At 24.6% G+C, this 25704-nt stretch overlaps 1 protein-coding gene across 3 annotated transcripts in view; it reads right to left on the bottom strand.

The window, feature by feature from the left end:
- LOC111040396 (potassium channel subfamily T member 2) overlaps nucleotides 1–25704 on the bottom strand; it is a 175206-nt gene that overhangs the window by 95339 nt on the left and 54163 nt on the right. The gene's annotated exons all lie outside the window — the stretch shown is intronic.

Here is a 25704-nt window from a genome sequence, read left to right as displayed (position 1 = left end):
ACATAACAACCAAATACAATATTAACATAGGTAACACAATGTACTATATAATACTACTGTTAAATACCTATTTATATTGCAAAATATATTATAATAGCTGACTTTATAGTCTAAAACAGGATACTACTTCTGTAGGTACAAAAACGTTCATACTTATGAGATAAGAACTAATATTATAGCATAATAATATGGAGAAAATGTATTATATACAGTACCTTGTGTTTTGTGTAATAGTTATTATGTTATTTGGGTTATTTTTAAAATAGTTTCTAATTCATAAACGTTGAATAAAATTTATAAAACTTACAATATTTGTATTTATTTTTATATAAATACAAATAGGTTAGGGATACTATCTCGTAATCCCACATATTACCCGACAAATCGTTTAAAATATTAACAAGTTATAAATGTATACATTACATTATGTTATAGTAGTTATAACTTTATCGCCATAAATTTAAATTTTAAATTTATAATTAAACTATAGGATAATCTGAACCCAGTGATTGATACTTGTGGATAAAATAAAACATTATTATTATTTAGGTACTCGTTTAGTCAAATTACACTAGTTGCTCGTATACGATATGTTAACATAATACTATTATGAAATATGATGGATGGATTTATTATTTCAGGTAATCTAACAGTATGTACTTTAATTTATTTATATTACTAAAAATAATCAAACTTTACATTTTAATATATTATATTTTAAATAGTTATCAGAAAATATTTTTATATTGAGATAAGTAGATTTAAATTTAGTCATAAAAAATGAATTATATAAATTTATTTAAAATACATTACGAGTGTGAAGTAAATGTGGTTTGAATCTATATTATGTTCACTGAATATCATAGTGGATAACTTTGTTGCACGAATATTAAATGAGTGCAAAAGCTTACTGTAGTAAAGTTTCATAAATGTCATCCATTATGTAACATTGTACTTGAATGACATTTTATATTATATTAAGTGAAATTGATATATTAGGAAGTTATTTGTAAAATCTGTAGTAGAGATATTAGTTATTTTAAGGTCATTGCTATAGAAAAATGTTTAACACCGAAATCAATCTAAAACATGAAGTGAACCCTTATTATTAAGTTCTTTATATTATGCATATTTACATCGGAGCTTTTGTTCTACTTATTTTTATTTTATTTTGCTCAGATCCAAAAAAATAATAATATTGAATATGACATGCGTACGGTAAAGCCGTAAAGATTGTCAAAGAAATATAATATAATCTAAGGTCCTTTAGAAAAAAATGTATTTTACTGAAAATCTTCCGTGAATACTCTAGGGAATCAAATATTAGTTCTCATCCATCGATTTCGTCAAAATTGTGTGTGCACAAAATGACATATCAAATCGAGTTAACACTTTTTTCGTAATAACGCAAGGCTAATAAAAAAAGTTTACGTGGTAAATTATAACACTACGATCAAACAGTCATTTCAACTAACTTTGGGCTCAAACCTATGAAATTCTCGCGAGAATAAAACTATACCTCATATCACATAATAATAAATCTCTTATGTACGAGTACCTAACCCAACAATTATCCAGAGAAATAAATCAATTTTAAATTTGTCTCGACCGTATTTCTAGATATTATGTTACAAGGCATCTTTTTTCTATAATTAAATTTTCCAAAAAAAAAAATATATATATATTATATATATTGTATAAAAACATAATACTATGTATGTTATATTATATAAAAACGAAATCTAAAGTAAATAATAATAAGGAAAATATTTTCAAGTGGCTTCACTAGAGATTCATTTTAATTCTTAATAGTTAATTCTCAGGGTAGACTATTAAAATGATGTTCATAGTTTTAAATGTTATCTTATAAGTTATAATACATATTTTATGATATAAATACATAATCTTGTAAATTTTAATAAATAAAACAAATATAATACACTCATCCTTTTAAGGCTGAATTAACTAGCATTTATCGCTAAAAGTCTGAATATTGGGTGATTAAGTTAGTATTTATAAGAAACAAATAGTTTAAGCTGATTGAGCGTGTAAATGTGAAATTATCATTTATATTATTATTCTTGTTTTAAAATATTATATTAATTTTATTATTGGCAAACATTTGATGAGCAGATATAATGTATGTTACTTATATTTGTATAAATCTAGTGAATTTTAGATTTTTATTTTTATTTTTACAACATACATTTTAGCTAATCGCCTGTACTTATATATAAATTCTAAAAATAATAAGATCTAAGTTATAACTATTTTTTTAAATATTATAATAATTTTTCAAACTGGAATACCTATTTAAGCTTTAAATGTTTGTTTTTTTCTTAAATTTTATAACTATCTAAGCTATAACAGCAGTCATAGCTAAGAATTAACACTAATATTTTGAGCAAAGTGGTTTGTTATACTTAACTATGAGGAATATTATAAGTACGATTCATTGAATATTTTTAAATTTGTGTAGACGTTTTTAAATATCGGTGGAAAAATAGTTGTAAGTAACAAATGTAAATAATAATTAAATATCGTATTTGTTTTTAATTAGCAACACATTATATACCCAATATATGACGTTATAAGATATGTTTATTAGTTAATGAAAAGTAAATATTGATTTATTTACTGTTTAGTTTTGTTACATTTTTCAACTCAATCAATAAAATGAAAAGTTTGCTAACCGCGGTCAAGAGCATATTCCCCAACATTTAACGATGTAGACAAAATGTCTATAACCCTTAAACTAAATAAATAGACCAAATTATTAAAATTCTGATTTAGTGTTTTATGTATTATAAGTCAAGCCATGCTGAGCATTCTTTTTAGTGTGTACAGCAGGCTCTCTGTCAACAAATATGAAATTTTAAATCAAACATCAAATGATGTAAATGTTATCAAGTATTGTAAGTGCACGTCAATAATCGTTATTTTCTCATTTTTTTTTTTTATCCACAAACGAATAAATTTTAAAATAATATATGGGAATGTATTAAATTTATACTCTTGCTTGTGTGTCGTACGTGCTTAAAATAACTTCACCTTTAGTGGTTGGTAACACTATTATGTAGTCAAGTTCACACTGACTTCGGTAAATCAGAAATCAGGGTATTAAGAACTTAAATTTAGTTAATATTTAATATTTAGCGTATTTTACGGTTAATTGAAAATATTATTTAGCGAACAACAAATGGTATGCAAATTAAAAATTGTGTCCTTTAACTGTCCGTTTTAAGTCATAATTTTGTTTACGATGAATACACATTTTTTAGCCTTATTTTCACACTTTATTTCTTGAGACCTTAATACCAGCTGCAGCTTTATTTTATTTTTGATCTGACATTCAATTTATTTTCACAATATACCATTTTGTACTATAAATGATTTAGGTTCAACAAATTATATCATGGTAAAATATTTATGATTCAATGACGGGATTCCTATTTATACGATTAATTTTATTTTTATCATTGAAATTGAGAATTTAAATATTTGGTAGTCATATTTTTACACACACAATACACTTATATAATTAAATAATAATGTGAAACACAATAATTATTGGAATTTAAATTTAATGACTATTTACTATGGAGTAAGTGAGGGTTGTTTGAAGTGTCAGTATAATCAATAAATTGGATACTAAACAATAATTATTTCAATATGTGGTTTCAAAGCGACCGGAGATTTTTACGTTATTAAACTGTTATGACATAGGTTATGACTATATTAACAAGTCAATAATTGAATGCTGAAATAAAAATTCACCAACAAGTGTGATATTGATAAAATACATAAAGCATTATGTGGTTGCAAATGTATATTTATTATTATTTATAAAATCATTAGTCAATGCTCGATCAACAGGTCTAACCTCTATGCGGATCAAACAATTGTGACGAATTGCTGTCTGTGGTATATTATTAACAAATAACAATATTGCTTTGATATTGTTTTTTTTTTTTTTGACCTAGGTCAACCAAAAAAAAGACGCGTTTTCATGTTGTTTTCCGCTGTATAAAATCTATAAATTGTCATTGTACGATGTATGGTGAAATTGTGACGATCCGAATACGAAGCACCAAAGGCCGTTTTCTGTCGCCCTTTGCAAGTTACCATCCGGGGTTATCGGTCCCCGAGGGCCTGACCGTAAGTCATAATGCGTGTGAAAAACGTATAAAAAGAAAAACTCATTTCCGTTTAGATTTTTATATCCAATCATTCGTCTGCTCATATTGGCTGTTGCTATCTATTCTCTTCTCCGATATTAAATCCGTCTCGTTATGCTAGATATGTTATTCCACATCGTTAGCCTTTCTTTCTCTGCTCTTTTCTTCATTTCCTCTATCCATCATCCCCAGAGACCCGTCTGATGTATATAACACATGTACACACATTTTACCAAAAGTGTTTGTAGTCTGTTTTTTTTTCTATTATTTCCTCATTATCCTTCCAAATGTGCGATGACCGTAGACGACCGTTATTTTGTGTCTGTTGATAACGATCATCGGCTTTATTGAATTCCGAGTCAACTGAACTTCTCCTACCGACTCCCACGTTCATATGTATATGCTAATTGTATGTCAAAAATCAAAACAGGAGAATTCAGCTGATTAAAAAAAAAGAAGTTTTCAGATGTGTTTCAACATAAAAATAATGAAATCATAAATGTTATAATTTAAACTGGTCTTGGTTACTTAACTTACCTAACTTATTACCTGCAAGGTCAGTTTTAGTTCAGTATAACCTATGCGGCTAAGCCGTCGAATAGAGCCCTACGTATTTGACGGCCCCTTGAGAAGTCCCATACATATGCAAACTAGTGGGGATTTTTATGATGGTTATTAGATATTTTAAAATTTTTTGATAATTGTTAATTATAGTATAATATAACTATATAAGTTCTATTACCAACATGATATAAATTGAATAGTATTGATGATTAGTATACCTAACATACAAAACACGTTTCTGATCTATTTTTAATTTTCCTATTGGGTTTTATTTTAATTAATAGTTATAAATAATAATTAACAGATGTTCAGATAATATACATAGGAAGTGAGAATATCAGCTGTAAAGCTACAGCCATGACAATCGGTAGTTTTTGGTTTTAATTTTAATTATTTTCTCATTAAGTCAGTTTTACTCGTTTTACTATTCACTTATTATTATAAACACAAAGGTAAAAATATCTACAAATATATACCAGCTTAAAATTTTAAAAATTATTTAAACAACAAAATGTTGAATGAACCAAGGTATAAGAAGATCATACAATAAAGGTATAATACAAATATGCAGAATACAAGGGCCTCGTAAAAAACGTACTAAAAATGTACATTTTAGTAAAAGTAGTGTTTAAAAATAATTTTGTATAAATTGATTTATTTTACAAACGACATTTAATGATTATTTATTAGATATTTTGTTTGTGTGAACGGAGCGGTTACCATTGGTAACCAGCATAAGGTGAGTAATTTGTACGTTATCATTATAATGTGAGATATAAGATGGAATGATGAATAGATCTGGGGAGTGAGTATAGTGTCACAGGGATTTGAAACTTTCAAAACGTTATAAGGAGAGGAGGTGGAGCCTTTAGAGGAGTCAATTTTGCCTGAAATGAGATTTTATTGATTTATATTCAATTCAAATAGCATATTATAAATTTAACACAAAACCGTAATTATTAATAGAAATCAAGTATGATCTAATGTTAAGCATTATGAAAAAATTTAGTGTACAAGATCCCTTAAGATGCAAGAAATGATACAAGTTACAATGTTTTATTTTTAATTAAGCGTAATCTATAGCTATATTGTGATTGTTTACCAAACCGTTTTAGGTTTTAATACAGAGATTATAATTGTTTAAAGCAATATTAAACATTTATTGCATACTTCCACACTAAAATATGAGATTAACACTTATGTAAATTACTTTGCTTGAATTAATTGTCATGCTTATAGAGTTAATAATCCATAATGTTTCCGATGAAATATTGAAACAAAAAATAAATAACCTACATACAATTAATAGGGAACAATACTTAATTATTGTTAGTAAATATTTAAATTTACATATTTAATGTAATCAGTATGAGTAGTTAGAGTGTAATGTTTGTGTTTCCATTACAAACCCATAATTTTATCAATAAATATTGTTAAGGATCATAATTGATTTTATAGCTTGTGAAGAATATTGTTTTAAATAATAAATGTGATTAAGATATTTCTTTTAATAAATTGATGTAAATTCACTTATAACTTTAAATTATTACGGTTTTTTTTTTTTTGTCAGCATGTAAACATATTTTAACACATTGTTTTGTATAATTATTTTACCGTTTCAATTAAACTGCTTAATAATCTATTTTTTAGTTGACACGTATTCATACAATAGCGACCTATGGTAGTGCTATATTTTAAGGGGCGTTGAAACCCTTTAATTTTACGAGTGGCATACGTGTGCATTATTCATTTGGGGGAAGACAACAATAAAGTAAAAAAATAAAAATGCTTTCAAAGGTATTTTTACGCTTTAGAGAAGTGTCCTGTTTATAAAATGGGTCGAAAGGTTGAATAGGTAGGTTTGTCATTTATGTATTAAGTACCCTGGTTATTGTTGTATTGAGATGGAATACAATTAATTGTATGTACCTATGTACAAATTTGTGTAATTTTTCCAATAGTCGATGAGAAATTAGAACATAATATAACAATACAGTTTCACACTAAACAAGTTCGACACATGAGGACAATCCACACTAAGGTACAAAACAGCCTAAAATCGAATAAAAATAATCGACGATAGGAATACTGTGAATAGTTACAAATCAGTTTTTTATTGATAGCACCACTCCATTATGTACAATCACAACGTACAAATTAAATATACAAATCTAACCTTTGATTTTCCACACGTTATATAACGTATACCTAAGCTAATCGTACATAAGATCTATTAAGACGTACCTATTTAGTCTAACGATATTAGATCGTTAGGAAAGTGGATGAAGATACGCAGTCAATCTTACCGAGCAAGAGTATTTAAGGCGAAACGCTTTGAGTTGTTTATCTTTGACAGACGTAGTAGTGGATATATATTACTTGGTAATGATTAAACTGATGTGCTTTCAAAATCAAGCAATAGCCATATCGAACGTTTCGATTAAGATTATGTCGAGTTTTAATAATTAATGCTGATACAATTTAATAGTTTTATAATATTATACTGATGTATATATTACGTGCGATTCCACTGACGTGCTCTTAAAAACATAAATCGTTGAAATAAGTTGCGAGTATACATCGTTTATTGTATACGGTATTTTATTTATAATATTAACTAATTGCAAACTAATTTACTATTAATTTCAGACAACGGTTACAACTTTCAAACGTTACAATGTTTTGCATTAATATAGGAAATCTTCAGTCGAAGATGTACGGTCAGCATAAATATTAAATAGATGATAATTATTAGCCATCTGAATAATCACTATCCAGTAAGTATGAGTGTAATATGTAATAGGCATGTACGTATAAGATATAAATATTGATTCGTTCAACACATAAACGAATTTATTATTGTGGCTCCAGGGAAGCTAGGTCAGCAATATAATATAATGGAGTTCAATTATTTAATACAGGTAGTCAGTGAAAATTTATGTCTGTATCAAATGTAGGTATACCGTATAATATGGTATTATGCTAATATCATAAATATCATATAATGCTACCATGTTATTATGGTGACTGCTGTGTATAAAAGCTTTATGTTATTTATTCCAAACAAATTACAAGGTATCTTTTTTGATTTATGTTTTCAGTAGTTAGTTACTTTTAAACGATAAATGCAAAGAGCCGCAACTTCTTCATTAAATATTGTTACATAAATATTTCGAAAATGTTATAACAATGTATTTATTTTGCTAGGTTAAAACTATTGATCATAATTTATAATATAATATAATTGTTCCTATTATTTTTATAATTATATTTTTATTTTCCTCTATCAAAAAATTGTATGTATAAATTAAATAATTTGCTTAAAAATAATTTATTTATTTATACAAACATTATGACTATATTTTTTTATTGAGGTAAGGTTTCAACATCTATGGTCATTTGTCTGAAGGTTATTCAGTAGGTTTTACGCTGTGGGGAGGATACTGTCAGTTAGAGCACGTATACCTATATGTCGCAAGGATTTGTCACTATAACACTTGAGTGGTCACCCATCTGGAAACTAGTGACAACGACTGATACTTGACATCAGAATACGTTTGAGACTGATACCAAACACCGCACCACAAAATGCCACAAAATATTTTATTTTTCTACATTTTATATATTTCATTCATATTTTTAATATCATTATATTATTAATCTTAATCTTATATTATGATTGTATCAAAATTTCAATGTTTATCTCATATTTTGTTACTTCCAGATTATTTATAAAATGTTTTCTTCAATGTTTTTTTGTTTAAACTTGCCAGTATGCCCGTTTATGGACTAGTTTTTACTCTTCTTAAGTTTATAATAAAAATAATCAATTAAAAATGGATTGCCCAAGAGATAATAATTCAAAAATATAACATAATATTCAAATATACAATATAGTTATCTGTAATTTAATAAATCATATTTGATAAACTGTTGACTGTTAAAGAAATATTATTATTTTATAAAAATTGTTTTTTTTTTTAGAAACGTAAGACTATAGATATATTTTTACAATAAACACGATAATGTTTATAAAGCTAAGGTTAATACAAAATAAAGAAAAATTATTAAATATTTATATTTTTATTGACGACACTTATAGGCAGTTTGTTAATCGATGTATTCATGGTGAATTATTTATATGTTCCGTTTCTGCTCTATAGAAGTTTGGCCTACATAACACAGTGGCATAGCATAACGAATAACGATAGTAATTTAATAACATTCTTTACTTATCACTTTTAAAATTAACTTTAATAGCATTAAAATATATAAACTAATAACTCAATGAATCTCTTTATCCTAAAATGTATAAGGTAGAGATTACCAGATTCTACATTTTCGGTTTGAAGAAGAAGTTTTTACAGGATATTTATCGTCCTTAAATTTTAGTTCATTAGTTAATGTAATTCCATTAAAAAACCACTAAGATCTTATAATATTGAAATACTGTATTAAGTACAGTGACATTTGTCTGTTGTATAAAATAAAAATCTTATTACGTTTTATTTATTTAAGATCAATTTCTACTTTGTAATAATGAAAAAATATCTTATAAAAATATATTTTATATAAAACAATAAGAAATGGAAAAGTTAAGTATTCATTTTAAAAGTAAAGATTTTTTACATTTGTATACACCATCTTCTTAAAAAAAATATATAAAGTAACAGTTTTAAGTTGTATAAAATATTCTATAAATATAGAAACATATTTATTAATATAAAAAAATAATAAATCACGCCTGTGGTTTTAATAATAAATAATTTAATCATATATTGCTACATGTAGTAAATTATTATATTTTTTATTAATATAGGTACATCAATTAATTGTGTATAATATTAAGAGTATATTTATTTAATGATTGTATGTTAATTTTATTATTTTGCAATGAATTTAATATTTATATTGTAATATTTTAATCGTAAATTCAAATGGCATACAAAATTCTTAATTTTATGGATGGATATTGATAAATAAAATTTATCTTCAAGTTGCTTAAGACCTAAAAAAAATGTCTTATACTTCCCTGGCTTGTCTACAGTTTTTAAGTTTTAAATTATAAACAGCTTACTCATACATCAAAAATGCTACAAAAAATAATACTGTTGTAATTTATTTTAATAACGTATTATTCGTTTTTACTGTAAACTACTAGTGAAATTTAATTTAAATGCTACGTGGATAATAATAATATGTAAAAGCTATTGGTATCTACAATGATATAGGTTGATAATTATGTTATTTATCTTATTTATTTATGTTATTTTATCGAACATAGGTATAATTTTGTATTAAAAATGTTGATCTAAATAGTGTCTTGAGACATAATGGAAATGCATGGGTGTGCACTGTGCATATATTCTTATCAGACGTTTAGTTCGAGGTCATGTTAAAAAATAATAAATTAAGATAGCTGATATGCATTGTGTGAATAGCTTGCTATAGGGATGACGTTAGTGTTTTCCTTTTTACTGTCATGTTGTTCTTTTATATACTTAAATATAAAATGTGTTTGTATATACGTATGTTTTATTTCGAACAATGTTATCTTCCTTAGTAAGGGATATCTGGTACCTAGTGAACCAAATCATGTGCCTCTGGCAAATGCTGGTGTGACATAATGATACTAAACCACGCACGCACGTAAAATATATTCACCTCCACTGGAAATATTTAATTGTCATTATTTAGGAACAATGGCCTTGAAGTGTGTTTTACTTCCTCACCATGTATAACAAGTGTTTATTCAAACTAAATATTATTGTGCAGGAAAAATAAAACATCAACTTCTGTTTGCTTTTTTAAAGGCTTTTACAATGCGTTTATAGTTGTTATAGAATTATCTAAATTAATACAATATTACAATTACATAATTATTTGAATTATAACACGCCATTGGTAACTTAATTATAATATTATAATTATTGGATAGAAATAATTAGTAAAAATAAACAAAAGAGGGCGTTACAGTATAACAGTTATCTCAATTTTACATAGGTAGAATTAATCAAGCAAATTTGTTTTAGAAATAAAAAGTATAAATTGTACAGTTCGGTTTAGAAAATGTAAGTAAGTATAAGCATTTTAAACGCTTATCGAATTTAAGGCCATTTACATGTATATATAGATGCATTGAAAATTAAAAAAGGATTTGGAATGAATTAAAAAGTCTAACTATAGGTAAATAGCAGTAAATATCACATTATACTCAGACATTATATTTTTATATTAATTTTATGATGCCAATGTGTTTTTTGGTTTTAAAATATATTTATCAGTTAATAGCAATATAATAATATACAGTTACTTTGTAGAAAACCACTATAATTATTTTAAATATTAACTTTTTGATCTGAGATATTAATAATATACAGTTCATAATATACCTATTAATTTATCATAAAATATATGAAATAATAATATAAACATTTTCACTACTTGTGAAATAAATGAAAAATAATATTATCATCATTTTCAAAACCTATGGGTAATTCAAATTGACGTGTTTGATGAATATAATTAATAATTATTGAACTATAAATTATTATACAATTTAAATACATAATGTTATATATATTAACGAAATTGAAAAGTAAAAAATAATTATATACTGTCATTAAAAATGTTTGTTGTTCATTGAGTAGTCAACAACATTTTAATGAACAATATAGCAGGATAATTAAACTTGAATAATTACTGACGGGACCTTTTTTGATCGTTTGGTTATACTATTGATATACAGTTCCTTTATGTTTGTGAATAATGCATTATTGTCATATAACAAGATTTCAATAACAGTTTATGTACGTATAATAAAAAACGTACTAAAACATGAGTTTTCTATTAACTTAACATAATCATAATCAAAAAACATTGTCCTACTCAACCTCGTGACTTTTGGGGAATAAAATTGATTAAATATTTTATTATTTACGCATTGAAGCATAGTTTGTGAAAATTAATTTAAATAAAAAATAATAAAAATATTTTTTTGGGATTGTGGTTACCTTTATGATTTAATGATGAAGATATTATATTCTCTTAATAATTATTAGACAACAGCTATTTTATTCCAAACATTATAATTGAATATTAAACATGTCATTTTTTAAATTATTATTATGATTAAAATTTATTTTTAGTTAATTCGTATTTTATTGTGCTGTTAATAATTTATTTTTATTTTTTATTGATCAAACAAAACTATGGCTTCTGCCGTGTAGATAGGATAGCTTTCAGGGAGTTTGAATCTGGTAATGAAATCTTCGTTAGTAAGATTTATTTCTACACCTTAATTTATTTTATTTACATTACAACATTACAATCGAGTTATTACATAATAGTCTATAGAACTGTAAATAATTATAATCCAATGAACGGCGATATAGATAGGCAATTTAGCTACATTTCTGTCGTGCATTGCGTTTCTTTTAACTAATTATTTATGGACATTTTATTTAATTTTAATTTTTTTTACTAAACACATAATATTCTATAAAAAAAAATGTACCCACAAAGTAGGTATGATAACAGATAAAATTATATGAAATAATTATATATTAGGTATATTCACCAGAATTTAAAGTGAAGTTAATTTTTAATAGTCATAAGATTTTAAGTGCTTTATCAAACAGATTATATTTTATATTATTTTTTATAAATAATAAATTTAATGCAATACCATCTCAGGTTCAAAGTCAATTAAAAACTAAAAATATACAAAATTACATGATTACTCTTATAAAGTAATAAAATTAAATAAGAATTACTTAAATATAATTACCCATTGTAAATGCTCTATGCCGTCCTGCTAGTACTGATCATTGAACAACATTGAACACTTTCCTTGGATATTATAAGGTTATAAATATGCAACTTTTATTTTTCTTATCTTACGTTATATTTCAGAGCTAATTCCTCTTAAATTTAAACGAACATTTTGTGCATAATACCTATATGTATTTATTTTTTGTTTACAGAGAATCACTTTACTTTTGATAATATTGCGTACTAACATATGTTTGATTTATATTTAAAAACTAAAATAATGCTTTTAGCAGTTTCTTTTTTTTCATACTTACGTTTTCTGAATTTAATTTAAAACGAACAATGTAATCATTATTATCATTATTCAGATGATAAAATTGAGTACTATATATTTTTATATCATCGAGGACAATGCGTTTTTAATAGTCACGACCCAAATATAATTTCTCCCTCTCACCTGGAAAATACGTTGTATATGGTTCACTTCTCATTTCCTCTAAAAAGTAATTGAATTACGAACTTTTTGATGGAAACGTATTCCCTCGGATAATATCTGTCCTAAATCAATAGTTTACACTAAACATAGACTTCTTGGTCATCAACTTGGTTTGAATGTAATTTTGTCTAGAGGTGTTTAAATTCATGTCCTATAAATAGATTTTTACGCTAGAGAATTATTTATCAATTTTATAAATAATATACCTAACTAAGTATTGTATTAGGTGATTTTGTTTCTCGAATCAAACTATTTAAATCAATCAGTATCTTTTCAAACACACATTTGTAATTGAACAACTCAATAAAGTAATCAAGCATATCTTTTGTAAAATTGGCACATAGCTGGGTACGAAATATCCAAAGCCACAAATGACTGAATGACATAAGAATAGTCAACTTAATAACTACAAAAAAAAAACCACTACATAAGACTTTGTGCCTGTAATTTGTCCTTCAAAATCATATTTTAACAAACGTTATATCATAAGAAATGAACGTAGAGACACACCAAGCTTCGCTCTTATGCTAGATAAGCAAGGGCTGTAAAGTTAAAGTCAAGTTTAAAAGTTATTGTTTACCTTGACTATTTATCTCGATTATTAATTATTTATTTATAATGTAACTAACTATATTGTAACCATTATATTTTTACTTAGATATTCCAGATAATTTTAAGATATGATTTTTTAAGTAAAAATCATCTATTTAATATATAATGATATTAAAATATATATAATATATAATATGTAACTTACTATAGTTAAAACCAATTAATTATTTCTGTTTAATCGCACTGTGCAATAGCCTTTTTATTAAGAATAAACAAATAAAATATGTTCGTTGATTTAATATTTTATTTGAAATAGACGTAAAATTGCTAAACGTATTTGCTGGTATGTTATGATATGTAAGGAAGTCGGACACCTTTTCAGGAAAATACTTAGTAACTGTTTAAAAAAATTGAAAGTTGCGTAATCACTCTATATGCCACAGGTGGTAATTAAAAAATAGTTAACTAATTTCTTCTATATAAGGTAAATTTAAACTTTTAGAGTTCAATGTATTGTTTGTTAACTATCGTCAACTATTTATAGTTTATAAAATAGACCAAACTAATCACTTCAAGTTGATTTTTTAATATGCTCTCCTTTGTTATAGACTATAATGTATTTTATATTATGTTACATTTCTCATTTTATATTTAAAACAAGTAAAATATACGTCATGACTGATTGAATTGAGTATTATAACTTATACGTGTTCTATCTAAAACTCACACACTGATACTATAGCGGAAAACTTAATGTAATTAACGATGTTATTTCTTTGTTACCTTTTAATGAGAATTTTTATTTTTTTTGGTTTCAATTTTTACAAAACATAAATTATATTCTTAGTTGGATATTGTTAATGAAACACATTTGATCATATAGTGTAACCCATCTGGAAAGGTGCCAACTAATTTCAAAATTATACCATCCAGGATTTCCAATCAATTACTTTCCACCTCACTGATTTGGACTCATGCCTCGTGGTTAGGTTGTTTTACAACCAACTGCAGTATCCAAAATAATACATAAATAGTGTCGACAATTTTATTCAAAACTATAATATCATTGTGTTAAGGTTTTTACTTTTTTCTCATCTCATTTTTTTTTTTTAATTTGATAATATTATAAATGTTTAACATAAAATATCTAATATTTTATAAATTGCTTTTAAAAATTTATCATTTTAATCATTCATAAGAACAATTTTTTTCTCAAAATATATGTTTTAAAGGCCACACTATTGAGATACATTAAATCAAATTATATATTAGCTTTAAATTTAAATTTAAACAATAGTACCTAGGCTATCAAAATATGTGTGGATGTAATCATCTAAAATTAATTACAATTTAAAACTACGACAAGCTGGAAAAGTTTTTATTTTTTTAATATCTATAATTTGCTTATTTTTATTTTTTTACTTCGAGAAACATGTGTTGCAGTCTTCAGACTGCAGTCATTCATATGTCATTATTAGCCCTATTAAAAATCAAAATATTACTTCAATGAAGTGATAAGGATCGATGACGGTTTTATGTACCATGTAGGTATATGAAAAATGGGTTCAGTTTTCACGTCAATGAATATAGAAAAAAACGTAAAAGGCTAATTGTGTATTAGTACCTTATTACAAGTTTTAAAAATATAACTACCCTGTCAAAATGATAAATAAAAGTAGTTAAACAAAACTAGTCATGCAAATATTAACAACTTTATAGTAAATATAAAATGTCATACATTTCAAGTTACAAATATTTGAATATAAATTACTTGGAGGTTATTAAACAATATTTTATTTGTTAACCTATTCCAAAATTGTTTTAATTACAAACTAACGTCAAATGTTATTTAAAATTACAGTATTAAAATAAAATTTATATCTGTAAGAAAATTAATTTTCACATTTCAAATAAATTAATAATCATATTCTCGTGTTTTGGTCAGATAATATCAAAATGTCAATGTCAATTTTTTAAGACACAAAAATTAATAAATGAAGCATCGAATCAATAATAAATATAAATGTATTTGAATTGATTTTAAAATATCCAAATGTATTTGACTACTAAAAATGGTAGAAATAATAACTACACTGAATTTATAATTATTGTGAAACAATTTGTATACGATTCATTTTATTGTATGGTATTGTCCATTAAATTAATCATTAAATTTTAATATTATATAAGCTGTTGTAAACTTTTGCTGTTTCGAATGTTTCATTGAAATCAACTGAGAAATCATAAACGATTCTTTTGCAATAGAGCATATTGTATACACTTGCAATTACTCACAAATTATTAAAAATAAAAATACAAAATATAAACATTTTTTTTTTAAATGTAAAATGTAAAAATATTTTGTAGATATCACAATTTTAATAGGTGTGCAATGGTATGGTGTGAAAAAAATATGTCATATATAATAATTGTAACTGAAAATAATACTATATTAACTAGTAACTATTATAATAATATCAATATGTTATTTTTTTAAGTAATATGAACAGTAGTTAATGAAATGGAAAGAAACTGTTTAAACGTTTCAATAATTTTTTTTTTTGCATTCCAACGCAGTAAAACCATTACTATAATAGTTACAATTGGAGTCATGTAAAAAAAAATATCACGTAGGAGGACAGTTTATCGACTAATCCATCATCGGCTCAACACAATAACACATACGGTGTAACCCCTTCGAGGAGTAATCAATTATCTGTGAATAATCTAGGTAGTTCCCTCGGCCATCACTTTAGTTTTATGTGTAATCTATCTATGAATTGCGAACAATATAATTTTAGGATATTTTGCTTAATTTATTTCAAATCTTTTTCAAAAATACATTTGGAAATTTGAGTTTAGTTTATATCGTGTACAAACTAACAAAAACAATATAATTATCATTCGTATTTTATAAATGTTGAAAAACTACTTAAGATTAGATAAATCTAATACAACTTAAAACATTTTTTATTTTATTTTAAATGTTTATTGTAAGTACATTTCAAACATTTAAAATATTATTTTGTTTTAGATAATTTACTATACATTCTAGATACTATATATTTATTTGTAAAAGAGAACATAGTATAATTAACAACAATAAAAGGATTCAATTTCAGAAATATTTTTATTTTTATTGAATTACTATTAAGACGCTATCATTGTTCGTACTTTACAGATTTTATATTTTGTTTATAAGGTCATAATGCTAATAAATAAATATTGTTATAATTATTACATACTTAGTTGTAAAGTATAATTAAGTAAATGTCAAAACACAGTTACAAACCATTTTGTTTTTAATAAATTTGCTGAGGTTTATGAATTATACAATGGCAAGTAATCATGTAGATATTTGAAATACCATTTAAATACTAATGAATTGTTTAACTGTTTACAATTAACAGTTATTGTTGTGTAATTTACTCATACATGTATCTATGTCTTTCGATCCTTAGTACTTTAATCTACTTTCCCAGCAAAATAAATGTTCTAAAACTTTTTCAATGTTAATTACAAATTCAAATACATACTATACAAATAAATTTTTATCTTAAAATTATACAAAATGAAAAATTCTGATTTTTTGTACAATAATGTAATATATTACATAACTAAAAATTAAATTAAATTATTTCCAATCAAACAATTGTTAAATTACATTGTAACACCCATTATCACTTCCTTTTAAAAAATCATTCAATAGACAACAATGTTGAACAACGCACTGTATTATCTATCTATATATATAAGAATCTAACTTTATTTTGGAGACGAAGGAAACCGGTTTTGAACCCTCATTATAATAATAATAATAATTAACTAATTACCAATTATTTTCATATATTCACCGATAACGATGTCTGTTTCTTTTTTTTTTATTTTATAATCGTTATATTATTTGTATAGCCAAAAAATAGTCTTATGTTTTTAAATTAAATTATAAAAAATAATTTCTTCCGGAGGAAGGTCGGGTAGCAAGTATTATATATTATTATGTAGGTATTTTTAGGTTTTAATGAAAATATAATATAAATAATCATTTAAATTTAAATTTATAAAGGAGCTGTAGAAATAACCAATTATCTGTTATTTTGAAAATATCTATAATTATGTTATACAATACATAATTATTTAATGAAAATTTAAAACCATTCTAATTTCTGAGGTTTACATATTATTTAATTTAAAAATACTAAAACAGGACATAGTTACATAATGTTATGCATATTCCATATTTCATTCATCTCCGTGAAAACTAACTTTTATACATATTTTATAACGTCAATTTGACACTTTCAGAGAACTGATTAGCTAGGTACTAAATTTTTTAACTTAAGCCTTGAAATTTTCGCCTCTATGTTGTTTATTTTACACTGATATTTCTATTCAAAAAACTATCTACAATCATTCGTATCTATTAATTTGTTACATAAACAATGTAGTTCTCATAATTATTTTAACATGGGTTAATGGGAAAAGATCATATTATTATGTTTAACCAATACATATTTTTTATTTTACTTAGTACCTGAAACTAAGTGGAGATATTCATTTTTAGAAACCACAATTTTATCTCTTCACTCAATCAAGATAGCAGTATACATATGAGACATGGTATAGCACTTCTATTTCCAAATGTACCCCTAGGGACTTTCATCATTTAGATAGTTGGACCCGGTTAAACTCAAATTTATTTGTACCTTTATGATTTAGTTGCTTAAATTTTAAGAAAGAAATACCTGGTCACTATACAGAATTACAAAAATTACTTGATTTAAAGATTTAATAGATTTTATTATGATTTGTTTACTTTAACAAAGTAGGTTGAAGACATAAAAAAAAAAAACAGAAAAGTCAATTCTCTGTATTGGTATGTTGAGTGTACCTCATCGTCATTGAGTTTGGCCAATGGAAGAAAAGTGTCAAATTTGAATTCTATACAAATCAATAAAAACATACTAAAAATGATTCCAAGCTTAAACAGTGTTGTTAGCAATCAGCATCCATGTCTATTTTCAACTAAAGCTTTAGTTATAATCATTATAGTTTATTTTTATTACTCTTAAAAATTTATTTTTCCATTAATATTTAGTGATACAATATTTTTAATTCAACATTACATATTTATATGATTGTATTTATCATAATATTAAATCATGTATTATTGTTGTTATTATTGTTATTAACTTGTAAGAAAATATTGACTTATTTTTATAGTTGTATTGAAAATAACAATAATAATAAGCGCAATGGCAAAAAAGCGAATCATGTCAAAATTTAAACTTATAAAAGAAAAATGAGCACAATATTTTCTATAGTCTTAACACAAATATACAAGAAAAATTTATAAATAAACCTTTGTAGAATTATTGTTTATGATTTTTGACTAATCATAACAATTTTTATCTATATTTATAGAAAAATAACAAACAGTACGAAATAATTTGGAAGATTTCAAATGTCATTAAATAACTTCAAATTAATCCATTTTTTTCTTAAATATCATGATGTATATGAAACCATTTTTTTAAGTAGTATTATAATGTTTTAAGTTTCCATGATCAATACTTTTTGAATTAAAACAAAATAACCAGAACTGTTTGAGAAGAATTCAATAAAATATTACGTTGTACATTTTGAGTATCAAATGTCGTCAACATTCAAACTTCAAATGGTCATAGAAAAAATAATTTTATAATTTAAGGTATTTTTCAATTTCTGTGTAAACAATTCATCAGGAACATTGTCTTAAATTGTTAATATTTGTGACGTATAAAAAATGTATCAATATAAAATGAAAAAAAATTGAAAATTTCAAATAAATTTAAAAAGCTCAAAAGCGTAACTATATTGAGAATTTTACCGATACTAGAATATTCTATCAAAACATTTTGTAAAAATGTTAAGTAAGTAGGGATCTATGATTTTTATTTTCTTAAATACAAATGAAAAAAAAATATCAATTTGGTTGAAACCTATTGTTGAGAGAATATTCTATAACTTGGTTTTTCGCAAAGTGCAAACTATATCCACATTTGTTACCAAAAACCATCATCAATAAACAATATTGAACATAGAAGCATTTTTCCTTGCATAAAGTGCCTTCAACCACAAAAAAACCATCTACACATTCATCGTTTTAAAACGAATACATATTCATCGCTTCGCTAAGAATTTAAAAAACACACTTTTTTAACGTAATATTCAAAAGTTAAATGTGAATAATAACATCATATATAATCTAATATATATATTTATAAATTATATATAAAAAAATATTTCGATAGGGTAAAAATAAATTTAAAATATAAATGAAAAAATAAGACCCTGGTTGATGATAGATATTGTTGGAAGTTTTTAAGTTATATTTCTGGACACAAAAAGAATGATAAATATTGTTAAATAATAAAATGTAGTTGGGAAAATTAAATTGTTTTTTTACACAGCTTTTATTTTATTTTGATTTAGAAAAAGTTTTAAAGAAAAATAAATAGTTTAGTTATTGGTAATTTAAAAATATTTTCCTCGTAGTATCTAAATTATAAAATTTTAATTTTATGTTATGCTAGTACTTAACTCCTACAATACTTAATTTCTTTAGGTTGTTTTGATACACGTAGTACAATGTTTATAAAAATCAATTAAAAATCATCAAAACAAATGAAAATTATAGATACAGAACGTTGAAATTGGACACTCGGATTAGCTTACCTCAGCAAAAAATGATATTTTCTTATTATACTAAATGTATAACAATTTAAATAAATTGTATAGAGACAAAATGGTTAGACGTTTTTATGTGGGAGCACAATGTAAAAAATCTATCACCTTTCCAATTTAAAATAGAAATTCAATGTTTCAGTTTACAAAAATATTTTCAAAAATAGACCATTTATCTTATTTTATTAATATTGCAAAATGGAAAGCGGTGCAATCTATCCGTAAACAGTGAAATTAACTATTGCAATTTAAAGCTAAAACACAATAACTTTGATACCTACTTACTTATTTTTTATTTTCGTTCGTGTCAAAACAGATTTAATGAAATAATATATGAGAGATTATATTATTAAAATTTTTATACGATCTCGACAATTATTGCTATTTTAGATATACCTCCTATATTACCAGGACTTCTATAAGGTGATCTTAATACACTTAGAGATATCGATTTCTTGATAAACAAGTGAAATGTGTGTAAGACAGGACCTGATTCGTAGCAGTCAACTATATTAATTAAGTAATTTATAAAGAAAAAAATAATTATGTAATTTTGAGATAATAAAAAAAATCAATATAACACTAAATTAATTTAGAAAATATCACATACCAAGTAAAAACTGAAAAAGTAAGTAACCCCTTTGTTAGGTGTAAAATGAATCTTATAACTGAGTAAATCACTATATTCAGTATAAAATGTATACTTACTAATGTTAAATTTGAATTCAATGATATTTAATGTAGTAATTTTACTATTAATAGGTACTAGGTAGGTAGGTTGGGTTATATTTTTTTGAAAACATAGTACTTATCATATTATTATAACTAATACAATATTTATTATTCTATAATTATATTATTAACTCACACTTGAATTAAACTATTAAAGCTACCAATCATAAGTGACAGAGCCAAAGCAATTTTATCAACACATACTATCAGCTATGAGAAACAAATATTGTAATTAATTTTCAAGCTTTTCCAACCATATAGTTTTTATCAACATAAAAAAAAAAAAATCAACAATTAAAAAAATGTCAAATTCTTATTAATAACTTAAAATTAGTCTGAATATTTCAAACATTTTATTGAGCATAGATAATTATAATTTAATTAAAAGTAGAATGTTTTAAATATCTAAGATTAATACTCTTTGAGTTACAACAGTAAAACTAAAATCGTTAATTCATGGATGAATATTTCGTTCAATTTCATCAACATTTAAACTTCAGAGTTAAACTCTAATCTACATTAGATATTTAAGTAAAACTTACTTTATTTATAATGAACTTCTTTTATTATGAATTGTCATTATAATTGTTGAAATTAAGGCAACACGATCAATGATCAATATACAAATTATTAAAGACGGCAATAGATATTTATGTTTGTGTTAAATACGTTCCAAATAGTTCAATAGTTTGTATAGGTAATAATTTATTACTGATAACATTTTTCAGATATACAAATGTAAAAAAATAAGTTTGTCGTTTTAAATATTTTGAATATCCTATTTATTTATTTGGAAACATGTACAATATAAGATGTATTGTACTATACGTCTATACAAGATGATTCACCAAGCATATATCTTTTATTCTACAACAATGCAGTTATTATCCTGCAAAATCTGATTTTTGAATATTTTTAAAGATCATATTATTTTTAAATCCTTAGATATTTTATACTACTTAAGGAGTGTATTGTGGAGATACAAACTTATTATTTTCAAACGCAAGCCCTCCTTTTCTACTATAAATATATTATTTATTGGATTTTTTTCTGAACATTTTTGTCAAAAATAAAATTTGTAGGAGTAATTTTTGAGCTATTATACTTTGGGTACTATGAATAATAGCTCTACTATAATTTGTTTGGATTATATGTGGGCCTTCACAACTATGATAGTTTGAATATTTTGGAAATTAATTTTAATCTATCAACACTTATTATTTGCAGTAGCCATTGAAATACTAAATTTAGTATTACATCTATTTTATATTTTTGTTTAACTATTTTGAAGCTCTATTATCCTTAACTTAAAAAAATAAATAATTGCAAGACTCCTCGTTTGAATTTTAAAGTAGGTACATAGACATTAAAAATAAAATGTTTACTAAATTATTTACAGTAAAAGGGTGGAGGGTTTCTAAAATACAAAAGTTTCTATCTCCACAGGATACTCCTTAAATAGTACAACAAAATTCAACAAAATTAATAATATATTCATTGAATAATATAATCTTTTAATTTAAAAAATTACGATTCGAATAAATTCTACTAGTAAATGTTTTGTAAAAATGTTTTATGAATTTATTGTAAAGTACCTATACACGATTCCAGAAACAGCAGAGACATTTGACTTTAACATTCCTCTCTCTAAATGAGTACATCTAAAAAAAGTAAACTTATTTTTAAGCGTTTTGGAGGTTGTTTTAGAATTGTGATGTTTTATATTTAATGATGTTTACAATAGTCAGCTTTTTTAAAAATGAAATCACCATTTAGTTTGGTTCATAATATTCTAATTGGGGGACGAGGTGACCGAGTGGTCTGACTCTTCCGCTGCGACTCAGCCGGTCGCGGTTCGATCCTCGGCCACCGGGCGGCATTTTTCTCCGGACAAGTCGCGGTGACCGGAGAGCAAGTGCTGCCATCCCCCACCCCCGGGGCATGGCAGAAACCTACGGGTGCCCCATTCGAAATTCTGCCAAAACAAACACACACGTGTTCCCCCCTACCGTACCAAAAACATACAAACCATCAATACAAAAACCTACAGTACCTACTAATAGCTAATGGCCACAGTTGCCGGGCTCAGGATCAATTAAAAAAAAAAAAAAAAAAGTATTCTAATTGTTAATACATAAGATAATATTTTTTTATGGTAAACACTAAACATTGAACATTTACATCATGAATATGGTATACCTATTAATTTTTTTTTGGGAGTAGATTTGACAAACATTATTTTTCGAAAACATTATAAAGCAACATTTTGTAAATAATTTATACTATGTGCCAATTCGACTACACTACTATATTCTATTGCTTATTATTTTTAATTTAATCGGAATGAATATAATAAAATATCGATAGAATTTGGCTTGTAATGGACTCATAAGGTTCTAACAGAACAGTTTTTTTTTTATTTAAATTCAAACTATAAAAAGTCATACAATTAACAGTACAATGAGGCTGCATGACGTTCAGAATTTACAATTATTAATCGGAAGTTCAAAAAAATTGATTAGTTAGTTGATTGAATTGGGTGTTGAAACATAAAGCATCCCATAAATTAATTATTATGTCGACAGCATTTGTATAGCTATACCTATAAGCGTTTGATTATAAACTTAATAAAAAATAAGAAAATTAAATATTTATAAGATATTATATTGACAATGTTCAATAATAAGAATGTTTTTTTTTTGTTATTATATTTCAGTGACGAACAGAAATCTAATCAAAAAACAAGTAAATTGTGACGCAAACGCAACTTGTGTACTTATTGTTGACGTCTTCAATGGCTCTTCAAAGTATACAAATGCCAACTTTTGGAGTGGTTTAAATTTTTTAGCTTTTACATTGATTTTTTTTAAGCAGCATCTTTGTTATTATAAAGTTCTCTTAGGTATCTAGTTAGTCGACAGTCAGTCACATATGAAAATGTACGTTTTAATATAATATGTACCTACTAATGTTTTAGATTCTGAACGAATTTTATGAGTGTTTTGATTTTACAATAAAATATATTATTATTTTTTTATTATTTTGTTTGTGTCAAAAGGTACTTTTTATAGGAGAAGAATGCATCAATATTTAACTTGGAGAGTCATTTTTGTAGGTAACAAATCTGATCTAGTATTTAATTCAGAGTTCCTGTATGTTTGATATTAAATAATAAAATGATTTCTTATCAAACGATTTTTATAACAGCAACATTTTCGTAGGAAAATTGAACATTTCACTTTTACTAAAATTATCATGTTTTTAAACAGAATTACATTTAAAAAATATTTAGACCAATTTATTTTAAGCTATTAAACCTAGACTTTTAGAATTATAAAAGTCTTGTATGTTTTTTCTCTTTAAGTGTCGATAGTAGTTTTATGGCATGGTCAAAAATCCTGGAAATTTTATACAATATGCTAATTAAGTTGTTCTTATACACATTTTACGTAATATGAACAATATTTTTAGATATTTCAAGTTTAAGTTTAGAATTGGATATTCAGATATTTAAACTATTAAAAATGAACACTTTTAGTTATTTCATTGTAATTCAAATAAAATAATATAATAATATATTATTTTATTTGTTGAGTCTTCAAACTTTTGGTTACGAGTACATTATTATTTACTAAATTTAATGAAATTGTTAATGTTGGAACAACAAAATAACTAAAATTATTAATCTCGGTTTCAATATGTAATTTTGTCCAAATTTGAAATTAAGATAGGTATAAAAAAACTGTCTGTATATTTTTTGGAATTTTGTTTTTAATGTTCAAATTTTAACTATAAAAATTGAACATTTTATACATTTTTGACTACGAAATAATTTATCAATAAATTTTCAATTTGCTTATAAAAATTTGATTTGACTTTCCGGTAGATATTTCGTTGTTGTTGAAGGTGGACAAACTTATGAGGAATCTTGTACCAAATTTTCGAATTTTAGATTTACTTTCCTATCTTAAAAAATACTCAAGTTGAAAATCAAATCATTATTTTGACTACTTATCGTGTACACAGACAAAAAAAAAACACACACACACATTTAATTATAAAATCGTTGAGCTCAGAATCTAATATACAACCCGTTTTAAATATGATACATAAATGGTATGATAGTTATTGTAATTACAATTTACATATAATACAATATATTTGTAAGTATCATATTTTCTAGATCAATTCGTCTCTTTGAGTAGGCGAAGGATGAAATTAAAATATGTTTTAGTAAACTAATGATATAAATTATATTGTACATCAAAATAAAGAACAATAATTTCGTTATCTTTAAATTTATTATCATTATTAGTTGTTATAATTATTGTTAGATTTAAATTTATCTATCACTATTATTACAAGATAAGTAGTGTATACAATAAGAATTTAAAAAAAACACAATCTAAAATTTAGAAAAAAAATTGGTATAACAAGGTAAACTTCAACCTCACTATTTTTTTTTTGTCGTATCCGCACTACAATTTTTAAGAAAATTTATTTCAAATTCAGATATTTTTAATGAGGAATTTTGACGTTTTACGTTAATGGCATCGTATTAATCTGTATCTAGATAGCACACAAAATTATTATTTCTTAATTTAAATATCTTCCACTATCTGATTCGTTATTAATTTGTTTCAAGCTTTGTTGATCATTTTCAGTTGATAATTTTATCACGAA

Source organism: Myzus persicae, unplaced genomic scaffold, assembly GCF_001856785.1.
Source record: "Myzus persicae strain clone G006 unplaced genomic scaffold, MPER_G0061.0, whole genome shotgun sequence".
NCBI classification, from domain to species: Eukaryota; Metazoa; Arthropoda; class Insecta; order Hemiptera; family Aphididae; genus Myzus; species Myzus persicae.
Note: the sequence above shows the minus strand (reverse complement) of the source record. Positions and strands in the feature narration are given on the sequence as shown.